Source organism: Manacus vitellinus, unplaced genomic scaffold (genome assembly GCF_001715985.3).
Source record: "Manacus vitellinus isolate BGI_N305 unplaced genomic scaffold, ASM171598v3 scaffold_1_pilon, whole genome shotgun sequence".
Lineage (NCBI taxonomy): Eukaryota > Metazoa > Chordata > Aves > Passeriformes > Pipridae > Manacus > Manacus vitellinus.
The window spans coordinates 40,199,223-40,217,527 of NW_021939396.1; positions in this window are offsets into that span (position 1 = coordinate 40,199,223).

An 18,305-nucleotide genomic window follows, 5' to 3' on the forward strand; every position below is an offset into this window, starting at 1 on the left:
GTTTAAAAGCTTACGACAATTTGGTTTTGTTCTTTGTTTGTTTATCGTCTTTTTTTTCTGTTTTGGTTTGGGGGCTTTTTGTTTGTTTTTTATCAGAGCAGTGTGTCTGTTTCCAAATGATATTCACTTTCCTATTACTTTCATTTTATTTTTTTTAAGTTTTCATGCTATGGCATGAGTAGGGCTTTCATTTCAATGTGTGCATTATTTTCATTTTCCATGGTTTTTTAGTGTGTCACTTGTCTATTCAGTTTTGCCTGCAGTGAATTTTTCTAAAGAGTTTCTTCTTTGGTGTCAATGTACCATATATGTAATTTATTTTAGGAATATTTTAAATGTTTGAAAATATTCATTTGCACTTATCTTGAAGGTTTTCTATATTAGAATACTCTATCTTCTGATAGGATGTATTAAACAGAAAGTAGAAAAAAGAAGAGAAATTCTAAGACAGCAGAAGAATTTGTTTTCCTAGGCAGATAGAGAGGATTGTACAACTGTTTACAAATATGGAAAAACAAAGGGCATTATTACAGCAAAACAGATTAATTAGCTTGAAATATAGATGCATGTAACCATACATGAGTATGTATATATATACTTCTATAAATAGCTATTTATGTACCTATATTTGTGTTGCTTCCAGATACAGCCTGTAACAGCCTATTACATGTGTGAGTCTTCCTTTCTTTGGTTTCCACACGAAGTATAAATTTTTGGTCTCTTTTTACCTTTGAAAAAGGGTTTTCTCCATTGAAAATTTAAGTCATAATTTCAGTACTCTGTAAATGATCAGTCTTCCAGTTTTTTCCTCTACCTGAAGAATGCTGTTGAGATGACCAGTAATTTTACAGATCTCCAACAGTAAGAGAACAGAGAGATGGCCTATTTTCTAGGGGGACAGACGGAAGAGAGTAAGTGTAGCTTCACTATTTTGCCAAGCTGGAGCAATTTCAGGGCACAGGAGATGGGGATATCTCGGGCAGCAGCAGGGCATCACTTGTTCAAGTTGGCTTCCTACTGTTTGGTAGTGAAGAAGCCCAGAGGTTAGAAGGCAAGAGGCATTTTTGTGTTCTGGAGTTGGCTATTATACCTATTTCGACTGGCAGCCCTTTACTGTTGGCAGCAATAAGATGCAGATGTTCATGTTAGATGATCATGGTCCATTTTCCTTCTGTATATGTGCTGAAACTTCAAACAAATTACAGAAAAATAGCATGTTTTGTTTATACAACCATTTGTATAATTTTTTATTATTATGTATTTTTAATTTGTCAAACCACATAAACAAAGTACACCTTGTGGGAATGTGAATATCTTTGCTGGCCTCCCATATGGATACAGAAACATCACAGTTTATCTTCATGTTGTCCTTTCTAGAGAATGGCAATGGTTCTTGGCTTGAGATCCCTCACTGCTGTCCAGGTGGCACTGCTGCACCATATTTAGCAGTTCCATAAAGTCTGCAGATTTACAAACTTCAAGGAAATGTCAGAATGCCATACCATCAATGCACAACATTTGAAGTGGAGGCGGCCAAAATTCCAGTCTTTCTTTACTAGGTATGTGATGATGGGAGGCTTTCACTGTTACTGGTCTTACTGTGAACAGCAAGGAAGTCACATGAGCTATGGGAGAACTTACCAAGAAAGATAGCAGCTTCCTACCTCACACAGGCCAATAATAGTTTGGTGGAGAGAGAAGAAAAGAGTTTGTTTTGAGCTGCTTCACTAGTCTGCAGGAAATTACTCCAATGAAAATTGCGTCTTTATTACTTCTTTCTCTTTCCTATTTCCCTTTGGGAAACACTTCCTAACTTTAGAATCCATCCTAAAGTTAATTCTGAAGTTGTTTTTCCCTCATTGAGGGTGGGTATCCTTACACTTATTTTTCAGGCCTTTTTTCTGTTCTGGATATAACAAAAAAACCTTTCCCTTTAGATGTGCTCACTTTTCTCTAAAACACAGTAAACTGACAAATGTCACTGATTTGATATGACTACAGGTTCACTGAAGGATCAGAGGGAATTTTCACCTCCTAGATTGGATTATGTGCTCTGGACATGACTTACAATACATGCCAAAATGAAACCTGGGAACACAGCATCCTTTCTAGTGCCTTCCTTTCTGCTGCAAGATGCTCTCGTCTGCAGAGTGGTGATGTGCAACGGTACAGTCACCTTGTCACAAGAAGCAGCTGTCAGGACTGAACCTGCATTGCCAAGTCCACCTAGTTGACAGATTGTTAGCAAGCAAGAGAAAGCCCTGCCTAAAAGATGTGAAACTAAATCTCCCTACCATTTTTCAGTTATCTGAAGAGAAGAAAATATAAGGGGTGAAACTAGGTAGAAAGAGCTATGAAAAGAAATGTCTTCATATGCAACACTCACACGTCCTCTTATGGAATTGTTTTTGTGGAAGAGCATGTGGGTTGAAGTGAAAAGGAGGTGTGTTCAGCAGAATTAGTGTCTCATACAAAACCAAGCGTAGTTGTCATATAATCATAGAATGGTTTGGGTTGGAAAGGAATCTAAAGATCATCTAGTGTAATCCCCCTGCCATGGGCAGAGACATCCTTCACTAGATCAGGTTGCTCAAAGACCTGTCCAAGCTGGCCTTGAACACTTTCAAAGATGAGGCGTCCATAACGTCTCTCGGCAACCGGTTCCTAAGTATCACCATCCTCATAGTAAAAAATATCTTCCTTATGTCCAGCCTAAACCTACCTTTTTTTGGTTTAAAACTATTGCCCCTTTCCTATTGCAACAGGCTGTACTGAAAAGTATTTCTCCATCTGTCTTTTAAGCCTCCTTTAAGTATTGAAAGGCCACATTAATGTCTCCCTGGAGCCTTCCCCAAGCTGGACAATTCCACTAGCTCAACCTTTCTGCATAGGAGAGGTGCTCCAACTCTCTAATCATCTTGGTGGCCCTGCTCTGGACTCAGTTCAACAGATTAATGTCTCTCTTGTTCTGAGGATCCCAGAGCTGGATGCAGTACTGCAGGCGGGGTCTTACAAGTGCAGTGTAGAGGGGGACAATCACCTCCCTCTACCTGCTGACCAGGTGTGATTGATGAGACCAAAAAAACTGTTGTTGTTTTCTGAATTCCCAGATATATTGAGACAAAAATAGGGTTTTCAAGAAGACACTGTCTTGGGGAATAGGAAGCAGGACAAAAGTACAAGCCTTGCATGGAATTCCTGTCAGTTCAGCAATGACTTATCAGATCCTTACAGGACAGACAGACACTGTTATTAATTGAAGTGTGTGAGTTTCCAGTTTTGAATGCAAGACCAACCAAGAACCCTCATCTCTTCTGTGTGCAAGCAGTGCAATACTGCTGGTCATGTCAACATTATACACTATATTTCTGCGCTGACATCAAATTCCTCATATTCCAAATTCAACAGTCATATGGGATCAAATTTTTTTCCGATTGAGGCTTCAATCCTGATAAAACCAAAACTGAGAGGGTATCACTGGGATGATATAAACCTATTTCTAAAGAGATGAGAACTAGTCTATGTTTTTCACAACAAGTCTGATGACTCACATATCTTTGCATATAGTGGAGCTGGTAGCCATCGACCTTTGCAGCAGCACATATTTTTCTGAAATTTGACTTGTTCCTTCATGTTAGGTTACTGGTGTCATGACATGATTTTCAGGACTTTATCAAATCATTTCACTGATATTTACTTTTGGTGCTAGAAATGGTTCTATGGATCACAACAGCATCTATAGCTAGCTTTGCATCTTCAGCTTCTCATGTGAGCCAGGTTTTTGGTTTGGGTTTTTTTTTTGGTTTTGTTTTTTTTTTTTTTTTGGCTGATTTGTTAATTTTGGTTTTGTTTATTTTCTTTCAGGAGACATAAAGCTTCATAAAAACATGTAATAATTTTATTTCATGGGCTTTGAAGCATGTCATAAATGTCCTGCATAAAATTTTCAAAATTCTGATCTACTCTTTGAATTAGTACGGTTTTAAAGTGAAACAGTTCTTTAACAGACTAGTGAAAGTCACACAGCTGGGAATATTTCTTCTTTGTAACATTGTATTTGGAGAGAACTAGCAACAATTGATTATTTAATTTCTCTGTGATATATTACTTTTAGAGTCAAGACAACCGTCTAGTGCCATAAATATTAAAATCTGAATAAATTCTTTCCATTATGAAATTTAGTTTGTTATGTGATTCTTTATTTTCAATTTACTCATTTAATGTGGTGATCATGGGACAACCAGCATCATTCAGATAACTCAGGAAGAAAAAACAACTACCAAATATAACACATTCAATCAGCTAACACTTTGAAATCTTTGGACTTAGAGGTGGAATAAAAAATCATAAAAAAGAAACATTATTGAAACTACACTATGCCTAACTATCACTGGCTTCAACGAAGCATTGAAGAGCTCAGACATTCACAAATTGAATTAAGAACTGTAGTCAGTTTTGTTCAGCAAGACTTTCAGTGAAAACAAAGAAGCAGATGTAAGGAAGGCTTCAGTGGAAGATTCTTCATGATGCTACTCTGGACTGAAGAAATAGGATGAAAGTTTAGTGTGTTTGGTAGTGATATTAGTTTATATTATTGCCAGTTGGAGAATGTGTTTAATTACGGTTTGTTTGGTTTGAATAGTCATTTAAAAATTGCTGGTAAATAATCTGAAACAAAGAATACAGGGGAAAAAAACCTGTGGCAGTATTAGAATGATTTCACACAATGAGATAACAAGACAAGCTGATTTTGTGCTTATTATGTTGGGGAGGTATTTTCCTGATATTAAAAAGGAAAAACAAAAAGTGAGTGGGAGCTGACTCTGAACATATGTTAGTGGCAGAGAAGTGCATTTCTTGATTGCATTTGAAATACAATGGGCTAACTAAGACAGTCTTTTTATCACAATAAACCTGAGGAAGATATTCAATAAATTGTAGATCATGTCATATTTCAGTTAAGCATATTTTCATACCTCATGCTCTCTTAGTGTGTCTTAGACTAGTGTTGACAAGTGACTAACTAAAAAAATGACACTGGAGGTGTTTATGTGTGCGCAAATAGAAAAAGAAACCAAACCAGCCAAGACCAAAACTAAAACAACAACAACAAAAACCTAAACAACTTTGATCTGAAAATTGCTTACTGGAAAAGGAGTTCGTGTAATACTCTCCAAGGACATTAAGCAATGGGTTTCATCCCATTCAATCCTCAGTTATCAAGCCTGCTGTTTGTTTCTTTGTTTGCTTTAAAGTATTTAAGTGTTATTTTCTGCTTTGTTTGTGAGACTGAAATGAATTCAATAGTCAAATTGATTCAATTAGTTACCATAGGATAACCTAGAACACAAATTATGCCATCTGCTTGTCTATAACTTGTGCAGATACCCAGTAGTGTTAGTGATGTAACTGGATAATTCATCTCCTATATCAAAGCAGCTGAAGTTACATTTATCATAGGACTAAAGATCATGCCCAAGTTTAACTGTAAAACTGTCACCTCAGGATGACTCAATTTTTGGCCATACCTTCTATTTCTGAATCTATTTATAAATGGGGTTTTCATCTTGCAATCACATAGAAGCATTTTGAATAACGACCACTTCTTTAAAATTTTATGTTACTACCAAAAGTAATAAGATTAGTAGTATTTTATGAACTTCAACAATTTTTTCTTGTTGAAGTTGCATTTTTTCTTTAGTATGTTTTTAAGAAAGAGTGGGTCTTAAAAAATCCAGTATTCTGAATAGAATATGGCAATCCAAGCCATAATATTGGAAGTATTTTACAGTATATTATAACACTCTTTTCCAGTCAATACATCCCAAATCCCCCACCTCCCAAAGAAATCTCCAAAGTTGACTATTCTTTTTACTGGGAGTAAGTTGACCGAAAATTCCCCTCAATTTTCTGAAGGTCTTGGGATAGAAAAATAAGACCATCTTAAAAATGAGGAAACTGCTTATTGTAGCTAAGGTGTCACTTCTTAACAGGAATTGTTTACTAGTAGAAAAGACTTGTAATGGAAGAAAACACAGATGGAATATTGAGAATTAAATTAAAGACACAAAGCCAAATCTGTGTTGTTAAAAGAGTTGCCACTGTGAGACGTTAAGGAATATTACTTTATGAATATCTTTTTGTAATTGATTTCTTTTTGTTTCTCAGTATTAGCCTTCTGCCTACAAAAATGAGATATTGTAGCCTGGAGAAGAAATTTAGCTAAAACAAATTCTAAAGTGATTTGGGATTAATAATTTTCTCCGATGTGTAATGCTTCATTCCTATGAAATTTGTGCTCTGCTGCTTTAGGTATCTGAAAGCTCCTTATAAAGCTATTATTTCTTCACTGTGGAGGATTAGACTTTGCTCAGAGCAGCTTGAATAACAACGTAAAATGAAATCAAACTAAAAAACTCAACAGATCACTGTTCTGCCATTATGTCGTACCTTCCTTAAATATATTCCAGAAAGTATAGACTTTGTGTCTGAAAACAAGAAGTGATTGATGCCATGTGCTAAACACTACTGTGAATTCCTTGTCCGTGGGACATCAAGGAGTGTTTCTGAGTTCAGAGGTTCAGGGAATATCTCAGCCTCATCCCATCTCCATCTTGAGGAATTTGTCCAAGCATATGCCAGGATGCTTGCTGCCATGCATAACAGGTCTAAGTTTCCACTGAGAAGAAACCATTTGGTTCATAATCTGGACATTAAAGGGCACTGATCACTAAATTCACATATAAGCCACTTATATGAAATCACAAAAACCCCGACCATACTATGGACCTTAAGAGAAACTTTATAAGACAAATAATGGTGACTGATTCCTTAAATCCACTTTCATAATCAAAGTGAATTAAATTTAGACAAAGTTAACATAAAAGCTTTTGAAATTAATTCGAGTAGCTCCTTGCCATCACTATTGCCTTGAAAAGTCTAATATTACATCACATGATTCCTTCTCACCAAACTTTTAAGTAACTCTTAAAATTAATTTCTTAATCTTAGAAGGGGAGGTAAGGCATAGAAATTTATAACAATCCTCCAAAATGGTGACGGTTTTTTAACTAGTTAGCAATTCAGGTATTTTTGGTGATTATTTGAATAAAAAAACCTCTGAGTTACAGATTTTTCAGTATGAAATGTTTTTGATGGTATCCATCTGTTACCTTTCTATCTCCGTATTCTTTCTCAAGCACGTCTACCCTTTGACATTAAGTTGTTATTCTCTGATTCTCTCAGGTCCAAAATAAAATGTGCTTATTTAAATACTGTATTGGGAGAAAAATGGAAAATTATTATTTTGTTTCTCACTGACTTTGCCAGCACTTGCATCAAAAATACTTTCTCTCATTATTATCCATTCTGTATTTTAATGTCTTCTGTGAAATTATATCTGATAGGAGCAAAATACATTTAACATAATAGTTTTTCCTGTAAATTCAGCTAAGTTGTATGAACTGAAAAAACTTTTTGAGTAAGTGACATAAGCTACTAGACAGAAAACAGTTTAGACAGAAATTAATCTGTACTTACAGATTTGGCCAAAACCACATTACTTTATAAACCTCACACTATCTACAGGTGGAAAAAAGGAAAGTAAATGACCTGACAGCAAGATTTACTTTATTATCATTTAAAATAATTGCCAGTCTACTTCAACTTTACTGTCAACAGGGGGAATTTGGTTAATCATGAAAATTTTGAAGGTTAGAGTTGGAGCTTGTCTCTGATGGCATTTCTCTTCCTGGCTGTAGTTGTCATTCATGTTAGAAATAACTACTGTAAAACTAAGTATCTGGGGTTTAAAAATGTATCTGGTGCCTTAAAAATGCATGAGAACAATTATTGATTGGTGTCATCTTTAAACTTTTGAAAAAAATACACAAATTTATATCCCTTTGTTCCTACTGAAATCAATCACATGCTTAGAAAAGTGAAGCATAGTTAGCATAATATTATTGGACTCTGGACCTTTATAATAGAATCTGACCATATGTTTTATGATTATTAGCTTTTTCAAGAAGTGCAGTCTCCCTGCAAATTATCTGAAAAAAAAAAATGGAATTCTCTCAAACTAATCTGCCATTTGATTTGTTATGAGATAATTTAGTTCACGTCTGTACCAGCAGAGCAACTGGCTCCAAGATGGCTATTTTCAGAACTGAAAATTCAGGAAAATGCAATGAAACTCTGTTGTGCAGTTTATTGGCCTGGATACAGAATCCCATAAGCCGTATTCTTTCCCAATGTGTTCTGGCACATTCCCCAGTTCCACATTCTGTTATAAGCATTTACCAAATCACTTTAGCTGTAGCCTGGATAGTTCTGCATCGCTGTTCAATATCAATATCCCCTGACTGAATTATATGTAGAATCTTTATAAGTCTTAATTATGAATATAAAATATCCAAATGTTGTTGAGGTAAGCTAACATTTTGAAGGGAATTTTTTCAAAATAGAAGCCATGTCATAAAAACGAGGAAAGAACAAGAAGATGATGATAACAGTAAGGCCATCATGAAGGCCATCATTAAGGAAGAAAAGAAGTTAAGAAGAAGCTTATTTCCTTTGATATTATTTCTTGCTGGGATCATTTATAGCAGTAATGCTTGGGAATATACTCTAGGTAAGTGAATCAGATGGAATATGAAGTTGAATGTTGAGGTACCTGAATCTAAATGGGAGTGTTTCAAGGCGTGGAGAGACATTTACAGCACCTGAAGAAACCCCATGTTATGGACTTGCTTGTTTACACCTAGCCTTGAGCATTGTTTAATGTACTTTCCTCACTTGGCTGTATTGATCCCATTTGTTTGTATGGCCCTGGACTTGCTCGGGCTTGCCCAAGGTTGTTTTTTTGCTAATAGTTGTTTACCCCTTCACTTTCCCATTCATCCTGCACTGATTGGCCAAAGAGTGCCGCAGTGTGGGGTGGATCCCCATTGGTTCCTAATGCCCAAATCCTCCCAAGTTCCTCCTCCTTTCCTATGTCCCCCTATCCTGTTGTACCCTGAGATGCCAATCTCATGCCCCTCCCCTGTTACCAAGCCTCCCTGACCCAAACCCTATATAAGTCCCTGCTCTACCTTAATAAATGGCCATTGCACCCCGACCTTCTACCTTGTCGGACTCCTTTGTGCAGTGTTGCGGTCCCAATCCCCTTCCCACCAGACTGTGGTAAATGAAGAAAGCAGATTCAGTTCTCATATTAGCGAAATTCTGCACTTGACTTATTTCTCATAAAGACAAGAGTAAGCAAAGTTTGAAATGTAGCTCACTCAAGGCAAAGACTTTCAAGAGTTTTAAAGTAAAGGCATGCAGTACAACAGATGATTAAAGGATACTTAAAGATTCAGCAGAAAGTAAGTCACGGCAATTTCTACTGATTGTCAGAATACTTGTTCTCTATTTTACACGAATCAAGGTTTTCCTTAAAAACATGGCAAAGTATGACAAATAATAATTTTTAATCTTGTTCAAAGTAAGATTTACAAAGAGCAATTTATAAAATGCATCATGTAACAGTAAGAGAATTGCTTACCTTTTCAGCAACCTGTAGAATACTAGTGGAAATAGAAGTACATAATAATCCAGATATGTGAGTTTTATGCCTTTATGTGTTTAAACAGTGGTGGATTATTTCAGCTTGTAGGCTTATATTTTTGATCTAGTTACTGTACTCACAAAGTTCTCATGTGCAAAAAAGTTCTCATGTTTGTGCAAATTGTAGTCCATAGAGTATGTACAACATTCACTCTAAGCATACATTCCTCATTAAATGATGCCAACTAGTCACCAATGGAGGAAGAAGAGATTTAGTTTCCACCGATGCAACCAGTTATTTAGGAATCATGTGGTAGTTCTTCCAAAGAAATCATGTGGTGGTTCTTCCAAAGAACTCCACTGAAGGAAAGCAACTTTCATACTGATGAGGAGGGTGGCTTCCTATTTAGGAGGAATAGAAGGATTTGGAATTAAATATTCTATATGAAATCAAATTCTAAATCTGATTTTTGAAAGTAAACCTACTTTCCAGTTGTTTTCAAAAATGCCAATGAAGCATTGGTGCATTCCTCATGAAGACTTTATTGATCAAAATATTTACTCATTAATCATATGGAAACAGAGAAATTAATTAATACTCAAAGCATTTGAATATGATTCTTAAAAGTCTGGGTAGCTATATTTAAATGGCTGCCAGCTTAAGTGTGCACTTTAGTTGCAGGTAAATGGATGAGAAGATATACAGAAATGAGAAAAAATAACCTCCTAAAATATCATAGAAGTAATCTATATGCAATTTTGACCACTGCTGAGGAAATTGTTAACTTACTGGACAAATACAGGAAGATTATAAGACTGTTTCTTGTCTCTGATTAACATATTATGGAACTAATTTATGAATGTTGCTGATTTGTGAAGTGCCTTTCTGTATCCATTTGACTAAAACCAAGTTCAATGCATATTCATCAGAAAATGGCTTTTGTAAGCCATTAAAGCTCAGAGAGAGGATTTAAATCTTAAATTATGTAATCAGAGCAAAAATTAGTTCATTAAACAGTTGGCCATGAATAGGAGAACCAGCCTGCAAAGTGTTGTTTGGGAATGAACATTCCTCAAATGAGAAAAAAAGGGCAGAGGTGACAAAGGGTGGAGGAGATGTTCAAAAACTTTGTGCTTGAAAATGCAGGAAGATAAGACTGTTAGAGGAAGGCCTATTTCTTTTTGGGAGTGGGACCAAAGAGTACAAGTGGTGTTAGTAAAACTTGTGATTCCACATGCAGGCACTAGAAGGTTTCTGAATCAAAGGTCTGAGCTTGTCTCTCAGACCTATACATTCCTATAGCTAATGAGGAAATGGTAGACACAAAATATGACTATTTTTGTCCCATTCCTTATGCTACTTACTAAGAATGATAGCATTTTTTTGAAACTGGACATTCATTAAACATCCTAAGAGAAAGAATCTGGAGTCAAAGTGTCCACCTGGATAAGCACCTGATGACCAAAAAGCTGCTGAAATAGTGAATCATTCTGGAGAACAGAGCAGTTGATTTCTGTAGGCTGCTCTCAGGTGAAGCTGTTGAACAGAGATGTTGTCTCTTGGTGTGTTTCTAGTGATCTGCATGGAGTTAAGGACAACACAGTCTACAAGACCCGGTTGGTTAAACTGGTGTGTTGAACAGATGTATTTTTATCTTTGTTTAGTAAGAAAGTAGAATAAAACTACTCTAAATATTTTCCTTCTATAAATATTATTAATGATAGGATACAAGATAATGGTATTCCAAACAGATGCAGTGTATGAATCTTTCAAAATCCAAAATGAAAAAATGTGGCTGTGTCTATAGGATCTATAGGACTTCCTATAGATGTAGAGGAAAAAAAAAAAGTAAAATTGTTAAGATATACAAGTTCCAGAGCAATAGCTCTGATTCCTACACAAACCTTCAGAAGCACTTTTCATGAAAGTAGTAGTTAATTTGATGCAAAATAGTGCAATGCACAGAGACAATGTTTTTCTCGAAAACCTTGAAAGCATTTTTTTATTCAGTCCTAGGAAAATGACCACTTATACAAAGTATGTAGGTATAAAGTCGAATGCACTTATCTTTGTACAGACACCAATTCAATAACTATACAGGGAAGGAAAAAAGAATGAAGATAGAAAGGCTTCTAATCTCCCAAAAGTTGCAGCATGAATTCAGGCTGTTATCTTGCTGATTGAAATTTTATCTGAAATTTTTTCAGCCATTGCTGAAGCTTTGATCAACCAGTAGCATTTGAATTCTAATTCTTTATGAATAAATGTTCTGGATTTTTATGCATTTTAACACAGCACTCATTTTTTCAGAGCCCTTTTAGGCTGTCTTTTGTATTTATGTACCTACTAACAATTCTGTTCCTGTTTTATATTGAAGGTTTTGTTTTCCTTTAAAGCAGCATTGCATTTGTACCTCCAAATTATAATTTAGCTGGTCTAATTTTTTTCCACCTGCTACTGCTGATCAGACAATTACATATTTCAAATAATGTACAGTTGCTCTATGGACAACATAGATTACCTGAACCTCTGGGTTTGCAACAGCTTTTAAAGTAAGCAGTGCTTCAATATTATGTACAGGAAGCCTTAGAGAAGACATTGCATTCAAGCAGTTGGTGACCCTGGGCAAAACATGTCGGCTCTGTTGGGACTAAAAAGCTCATGTGTTGGCATGAGAAGCTGCTGTAAGGAAACAGGGAAGTGCCTTGTTTTAGCCTGCGCTGCACCTCTCTGGATGTTATGACAGAGATAGCATTCAAGCCTGTTAAGAGAAGATAGATAGTTTGGGGTTTTATACAAGATGAAAAACATCATAGTATGGGAAGGAGGCTGAACTTTTCCATAGATAGGATGTGTGCAGTATGCCATGGGAAAATCCATCATGTCCGTCCAATGCTGCACGAAAGCTGGGTTTGTGTCATCCACAGGGACATGATTTACTCTCTACCTATATTCGTCTTTTTATTCTATCTTTATGTCTTTTGTTGTCAGGTCTTTCCTACCATGATGCAAAAGAGCTCTGCATAATCTCCCCTTCTCATTTCCCTGTGCACCCTTGCAAAACACCACGTGCCTGACAGGAAAATGCAGTCATAACCATTTTCCGCAAACTACAAGTCAGAACATTATGCAGCATTTTCTGATTTAAAATTATCCCAAAGGAGTATAAATAAATTAGTTTTCTCATTGATGTCATGTTTAATTGTTGTTCTCAAAGAGTAATTGAGAGGCTTAAATGAAATTCTCCATTGGCCTCAAATGCTAATACTCTAAGAAAACCCACAAAACTGTAAAAACTAAACAGATGAAACCTCCAAACCCCTCCAGTAGGGAACTATTGCTGCTTTAGTTTGATCTACTTACTTTTTCTTTGTCTTTTCATAAAGGGTTTTCCCGCTATTCTTTGGTTTATCTTTCTCTTCTCCTTCCTTTATTTCTTGCAGCAGCAAATGAAAGTGAGTTTATCTTTTCTAGGACATTATTAACTACCTAAAGGATGATTAAAAAACACAAAGGAAAATTATTTGGTTACATTTTTTTTAGCTATAATGGGCAGAATTTCAATAGAAATTCTTTAGGAGCTTTTTTGAGGTTATTCAGAGGTCTCTCAACAAAGTGTTTAAGTAGAGATACTCAGGGAGTATGGCATGTACAATTTTATTTTTTTATTTTATTTTTGATATCTTTGAATTTATGAAACCTTTTGGGGATTTTATACAAATTCCTAAAGTAGTTTAAGAATGTAAGTAGTCGTAGTCAAGTATTAGAATTGAGGGCTAAGGTGCTGGAAGTCAATGCAACTCTGAATGATTTTTTCTTCCCCAAGGCTTCCTGCATCTATCCTGAAAGCTAGCTATAAGATTTCAGTTTTCATATAATCATTGTATTAGAATACATTTTTATCTTCTCTTAGAAAATAAATGTAAAGCAGAAAGCAACCTGCTTTTTAGGTTGTTAAAAGTTACAAAGACTAAAAGACTGCTAACTATGTGTTGTGCCATCCCATCTAACATTTCAAAAATTTTCATGAATAAAGCACCACAAAAATATTAGAAAAATTACTGTCATGAGAGGGAAGAGAGGGAAGGAAGTATTACATGTTCTAATGCATATCTGTATAAAAACTAAAGATTTTTAGGGACTCTTACAGATGTGTGCATACTCTCTCCCTCTTTCCTTCTGCTTTAGTAAGTGTTCACATTATTCCTTCCAGCACAGAATTTCAATTGGATGAACTGGGATGACCTATATGAGTATTTTCAGATAGTTGACTACAGTAAAAAAGAGGACTGTCTTGCCATGTAAACACCTTTATAAAAAGATAAGGCTTAAAAAGTGATACTTCCTTCTCTATTTTAAGAATTGACAGATTTATGTTATGCACATGTAATACAGGATTAGAGGTTGACATCCTAACAAAAATAAGCATCTCTTCCACCCTGGAACTGTATGTTATTTTTCTTTGAAGGTGGATGCCTTAGCCCACCCCTCAGCTATTTTCTAATTTACCTAGCTGCTTTCTCCAGTAAACTGATTTAAATAAATATAACAAACTGGAAATTAATTGAAGAAATCACAATTATTTATATAACTAGTAGACCTTCAGGATAGTTTGGAAACTGTAGCTCTGTATAATTTTCAGGCTGTCTAATATTTATATTTTGGTTTACAGTTAGCATTTTTTCCACAAATCTGTGTATGTCAAATAAGTTAAAAGTGTTGATATGCATTAGTTACAGTACAGGATAGCAAACTTTAAAATAAAACTCGTTCAATGATGATCCTTCTGTTGTAAGGTTTTCTTAAATTTATTTTTTGTATATATCTTTTTCTGTATTTACTGATTATTTAAGGGCTTTTTTCTTTTTTTTTCTTCAAATTGCCTATCTGTGCTCACCCTGCTCAAATGCATACATATAGCATATGTTTATTTTGTTTGCCTGTCTCTGGGAAGATGAAGAGAAATAGGAAGAAGGATGGGAAAGTACTAATTTATCATTTCTTTTATCTCCTTTTTCCTCTCTTTATACAGAAGCCTCGAAACAGGTGATTAACATTAATTATTGAGTAGAAATGAAAAGAATCTATACTTGGGGTTCTGCCAATGTTTCAGCTCAGAAAGACAGTAAAGCACGAGTAAAGCTCAGATGCACTTCCCTGAAATAAAGAGACAATATTGATAAGATATTCCAACACATTTAAGACCCATTTCCCAACCTAATTAACAGCACTGTTTTTCAGTTCTAATAATACAGAGATTAGGAAAAAAGAGAGCAATGAAGTAGAGCTCCTTTCAGTATGCACCTAGTGCACTAGAAAGTGAAAACCACCTACTTTGAGTGACCACATTAGCATTTCTAGGTCCTCCATTTTTGCTAACTTAAGCTAATACATTCAATTTTATTTTCAGACTAGAACTGCTCAGCCAGTCAATTAGTGTTTCTCAGCTGGAAACCTTTACTGATAGGCAGAGGGGCAGTATAGATGGGCTTCCTACAGATCCTGAATCTTCTCTGCAATTCTCTGACAGCCTATGGGCCTACTCTATAAATAGCTACACGGTAAGACTGATGTGTTCAGAAATTACGAAGTGGTTGTGCAAAAATACAAATCCCCTAAAAATCTATTTATGCTATATTGAGACTCAGCATGACCTTGTATTCAAGCATTTTCTGTATGCATTTTCAAACACAAAAATTTCAGTTTCAGAAAGGGCTCAGGTAACAGAACTCTACATATTTTGAATTTAATTTCAAAAAAACAAAGGCATTTACTGGAGACTTTGCAATATGTTAACCGAAAAAAATTTTACTGTCTAAAATTCTTCATAATGCCTTGCTAGTCTTTCCCTGCTGCTCAAGAAATAAAATGATAGTTCATAGATCACTGAAAGGAGAAGATTGCATCCGAAGCCTTTAAGAATTTGAGAACCAGGTTTGCACACACGATGCAAACAAAAGGCTTGACTTCTTCAAGACTGTGTCTATGCTCCATCAGGATTGACTAAGCAATCTTGCATGAGGTTAATATATGTTGATATATCATCAGAAAAACTCCTTTGACTTCTGTAGAGAGCTTGATAACTCCTGAATAATAATGATTTTTGTTATCTAATTCTGGAATTAGTCATATTCTGCTGCAGGGAACTGATAAAGCTATTTCCCTCTGAGTGAGAGGAAGAGAGCTCCAATAATGACATAAGAAAACAAAGAGAACTCCTACATTTCCCTGACCCAGAAAACAAAATAAAAGTTTATTTCAGTCCATCTTTCTTACTCAATAGTTAAAATTTTCTGCTTCATTCCTTAGCTGTATTAGACTTTTTGGGGGGAGAGAGGGGCCTCTATTTATGTTATTTGTTTTGTTTGTTATGTTTATTGTATGTTGTTATATAGTTCTGTTACATGTCACCATCTCCCAACTGATATTCAAACCCTAAATTATTTTCTTATAATTCCCTGTAAGCAAGTTCATTCCTTAGCATGGGAATCATCAATCTTTACTTCTTCAGAAGTCTGAGACTTTGGAGACCCTCCTTGAGTGTTCTTGTTACCAGGGACTAAAATCTCATGTAAATATTTGATGCATGACTGCTTTGGACTGTATTATGCACTCTGTAAGTTTTTACTAATCTTCCTTTTAAGGAGATCATATTCCAGCTTCTGAAGAAAAACTTTTATTTCTTCTTTTATTCTGTAGGTTAAATCTCAATTGTACCAAAGTCAATGGCAAAGTACACATCAGTTTTACACCGGCCATAATTTTCTCTTGACTTATTCATACCATTTAGACTATCTGAAGAAAAGTATTGTTATCTGTGGCAGTTCGACACGGATCCACCAGATTGAGTGCAAGCTGCAAATTGTTTATTAACGGCCAAGCACACGTTTTGATACTCCTCGATTACATAAGAGGTTACATAATTATAGAGCACGTGCTATTTCCCCAATGATCATTCTCGAATCCTTCCAGTGGCCATGTGCAGTAGAGCACTCTCTTTGGGGGCCTGCTGCAGAGACTACATTTCCCATCCTTCCTTGCTATAATATTCCTGTAAGGTGTTAACCCTTTCCCACAAATCCCCCTTTTTTATTATAATAACAAGTTACAGAACAGTATAACTCTAAATAGAACAATATAACTCTAAAACCTTTCTTAACATAAAACAACCTTATCTTAACTAGCTATACAACACAGGGCCTAAACCTAAAAGGCCTTAGAACTTTATTATTACTCTATATACTAAGTAACTTCATTAACTATATAACTTTCATTAATCCAGGGGTTTTAAAAGGGTTTTTAACAGAGATTTCTGTAGTTCCACCATCTTAGTCTGATGTTTTTCACAGAGCTCTTCAAACATGTTTTTTAAATATGTGTTAGACTCTAATTCCCAGTCTCTTTTGAGGATCTCTGATGCCTGGATATGTGTCTCTTCCATTTCCAATTCTATTTTCTTTCTGTGGTCAACTAATTCTTGATGCTAGCACTAGAGGCTGTGTTACCTTCTTTCATCTCAGTTTTCTGTGCATTCATGGTTACTGTATTGTGCTCTGCACCTGGTATGTTTAAGATTACTTTCAGTTTCTACATGTGCCTGCCTGTGCTGCAGCTCGAGGCACTCCGGGCTCCCAATACAGTCATGGCAATCCACATTAAAAGCACCAGCAATTTAACTTCCGACTGGTGGAAGGCTTTGGCATTCTGTTTCATCTCTCAGGAATTACCTCCCCCCTTCCCTGGCTGCTCGCCTCTGAATCGAATGCTGAATTTTCTTCTTTTTCAATATCTTTATAATTCTGATTCCTATAGTCCTATAACTTCAGAGGTGATTGGCGCATGCAGTGTCCTTGAGGAGCTCCTCCTATCCTTTGAGTTCAGCCAGGGGCTGCCACCGGTAGGCGTCCCAGCAGCCTAATGCTCTGGTTCCCGATGTCTCTCTCAAAGTCCCTGTTTGGGTGCCATTTGCAGCAGTTTGACACAGACCCACCAGATTGAGTGCAAGCTGGCAAATCGTTTATTAACGACCAAGCACACGTTTTGATACTCCTCGATTACATAAGAGGTTGCATAATTATAGAGCACGTGCTATTTCCCCAACGATCATTCTCGAATCCTTCCAGTGGGCATGTGCAGTAGAGCACTCTCTTTGGGGGCCTGCTGCAGAGACTACGCTTCCCATCCCTCCTTGCGATAATCTTCCTGTAAGGTGTTAACCCTTTCCCACAGTTATCAACTTCTCTATCATGCAAAATACTTTCTTTTTTCTTCTCTGAAATTTTCCTTGCTACATATAATAATATAAACAGAGAAGAAAAGATATATTACTACTAATAAATAAATAATTATTGAATTATTTTATTGTCATTTATTTTATAACTTAAAATCCTGTAAAATAGAGATTGCTGGTTTTTTTCTTATGTTAGATCCAGCAGTGTGAATCCATGTTCTAAAGTAAAAAATTCCCCTTAGAAAAAATATACTTTTCTCTAAATTACTTACTGACATGCATCAAGGAATATATAAAAGATCATGTAATAGAACCAGTTTTTGGACAAGTTTGATATTATGTAGCTTATAGTGAATTAGCTACACTGGGCTGGTTATGTATAGCAATAACTTAAATTTGGAAAATCAGTGATCATTGCAATGATATTAACATTGGAGTATCTTGTATGATTTAGGGGAATAGTACAAAAACCATAGAAACAGATAATGGGAACAATCGTTGAACACGGCCAAGATTCTTCTTGAT